At 42.2% G+C, this 2895-nt stretch overlaps 1 protein-coding gene across 1 annotated transcript in view; it reads right to left on the minus strand.

Annotated features, from left to right (window-relative positions):
• The window catches only part of CFAP47 (cilia and flagella associated protein 47), a 431188-nt gene that overhangs the window by 51594 nt on the left and 376699 nt on the right, over window positions 1–2895 (minus strand). The gene's annotated exons all lie outside the window — the stretch shown is intronic.

Genomic DNA, 2895 nt, shown 5'->3' on the forward strand with positions numbered 1-2895 from the left:
TTTCTTAGTTTTGATTCATGTACCATGATTATGCAAGATGTTAAAGAAAGCTGACTGAAGGCTATGCAGTAACTCTCTGTACTATCTTCGTAACCCTCTTTTAAATATAAAATTATTTCAAAAAAAGTTTTAAAAATAGGCAAGTCTGGGTTGATAGTCCATCTTTCCACTGCTGTGTTGTATGACCCTGGGCCAGTCATTACACCTCTTTTGTTTCCATTTCCCCACCTGTAAAATGAATTTATGGTGATAGTACTTGCTGAATAGGGTTTCTTTATTATAGGTCAAAATCCTATAATAATGTAATGATTACAAAACATAAAGCACTGAGAATAGTTCTTGAAGACAGTAAGTGCTCAATAAATAAATTGGCATGGATATCTATGAGGTTCTAATCTGGGGTTGGGGCATGTAAGAAGGCATCAACAGGGAGCAGTAATACTTTTTGTCAGATAGGTGGCAGAGGAAAACTGGAGAAAGGGAGACAGTACTCAGTCCATGATCACAGGGCCATGCAGAGGGCTAGCCAGTTAAATTTGGTTCCTAGTCTCAGTAGAGGATGCAACATGCTGACCAGAAACTGGCTGGGGATCTATCCTAAAAAGTAGGACACCAGTCTGATGATAGAAGAGTGATGGGGAGTGTGGAGTGTGATAGCAAAAACACCCTCACCATTGCATTTCCAGGCTCAGAAAAATATCTGATGCATGGTATTTCTGGATGGGAGTGCCTGGGTCCCTGGATGATTTCAAGGAGCACAAGCACTACACTCCCTGAACCAGCTATGAGCCCAGGCTTTCTAGTGAAAGAGAAATAAACCTGTCTTGTCTATGTCACTGTTATTTGGTCTCTGTTAAAACAGCTGAAATAAATTCCTAACTAACACTGACAGTACTCTGATTAGTTTTCGGTTTAAGGTACACAAGGAATTATGTACTTGATTTTGTGGTCAATTTAATGTTAAAATAATATATAAACATAGATTAATATATAAACATAGATTAATGAAATAATGCTATAAGAACTTCACTTTTGATGTGAACTAGGAGCGTTCTACTTTAGTTGATCTGGAAGGCAGTTGATTTGCCTAATCATCATGTTAACTTTGTGAGAAATCTTGTTTAAGAATTCAAATGTCGGAAATATTATGAGGCCCAAGTTCACTGTCTGAAATTCAAATCAAGACAGTTTTGTCCCTCTGTACTTATGGGAGGTTTCAGGGAAAGTTCGCTTTAGGGCAAGTTTGACCACAATTTTTGAATTCTAAACCTGAAGCTATTTAAATCATATCTTCTTCAGATTACTGTTGGCATCTATACATAGGAAAAAAAAAGGAAGAAAGGAAAGAAGAAAAAGAAAGAAAGGAAATACTGCTTGCTGAGATTATACACATCTTAGAAGAGACATCATCTTAGATAAAATAGAACTAGAGGCTAGAGTTCCTGAGTGGTACAGATGGTTCAGTGCTGGGCTACTGTCTTAGTCATCTAGTGCTGCTGTAACAGAAATACCACAAGTGGATGGCTTTAACAAACAGAAGTTTATTCTCTCACAGTCTAGCAGGCTAGAAGTCCAAATTTAGGGCATCAGCTCCAGGGGTAGGCTTTCTCTCTCTCTGTCAGCTCTGGAGGAAGGTGCTTGTCATCAGTCATCCCCTAGCTGAGGAGCTTCTCAGTGCAGGAACCTTGGGTACAAAGGGCACGCTATTCTCCTGGCTCTTGTTTCTTGGTGGTATGAGGTCCCCATGTCTCTCTGTACGTTTCTCTCTTTTATATCTCAAAAGAGATTGGCCTAACATACAATTTAATCTTGTAGATCTCATCAACATAACTGCTGCTAATCCATCTCATTAACATCATAGTGATAGGATTTAAAACATAAGAAAATCACATCAGATGACAAAATGGTGGACAATCACACAATACTGGGAATCATGGCTTAGCTAAACTGATACATGTATTTTTGAGGGACACAACTCAATCCATGACATTCCACCCTTTGCCCCCCCAAAATGCTCGTCCTTGTCACATGTAAAACACATTCACCTCATAATATCACAGCAAATGTCTTAAATCGACTCCAAGTCCAAAATCCAAAAACTCTTCATCTGCGAAATCTGGAATACATGTTATCTGCTCCCAAAGTACAATGGTGGAACAGGCATAAGCTAGACATTTCCATTACAAACAGGAGAAACTGGAGGGCAAGAAGGCATAACAGGCACCAAGCAAATCAGCAGAATACATTACATTAGCCCTTAAGGCTTTGAAAAGAATCCTCTGTTCTCTGAAACAATTCACACAATGGCCCTGCCCTCCACAATCTAGGTGTTGGCCACACTCTCCAGATTCTGAGTGTAGGCCCCTCGGCCCTGGGCTTCAGCTCCACCTTCCAGGCCCACTGGAACAGCAACTCTGCTCCCTCAGCTTCAGGTGCACCATTCCCCTAGTCCATCTGAGTGGCAACTCCACCCTTAGAAACACCAGAGGCCTTGGCTCCACCCTTGGAAACCTCAGAGGTCATGGCCATACCCTTTGAGACTGAGGCAGCTTGGCTTCCTGTGTTCCTTGTCTCTTCAGCTTCTGCTTCCTAGTTCCTTGGCCTCTCAGCCCTTCAGGCCTCTCAGCCCGTGTCTGCCCTGCTGGGGCAAGTGTTCCAAAGCTCTGTAGCTCCACTGATGAGTGCCTAGAGGCACCCCACTCCACCAGTAAACTTTGGCCAGAAGGCACTCAGTTCTCTCACTCTGCGGGTTGGCTCCAGTGCTGTCTTGAGCTGGTCTCCTGGTTCTGTCGCTGCCAGTTCTCTGTTGCTGCCTCTTGCCATCTGTACCGTCTCCAGTGTAAAAGCTCTCCTTATTTCCTTCTGAGTCTTCTATCCATTCACAGTTTCAAAACC

The sequence above is a fragment of the Trichechus manatus genome, unplaced genomic scaffold (assembly GCF_000243295.1).
Source record: "Trichechus manatus latirostris isolate Lorelei unplaced genomic scaffold, TriManLat1.0 scaffold00159, whole genome shotgun sequence".
In the NCBI taxonomy this organism is placed as follows: domain Eukaryota; kingdom Metazoa; phylum Chordata; class Mammalia; order Sirenia; family Trichechidae; genus Trichechus; species Trichechus manatus.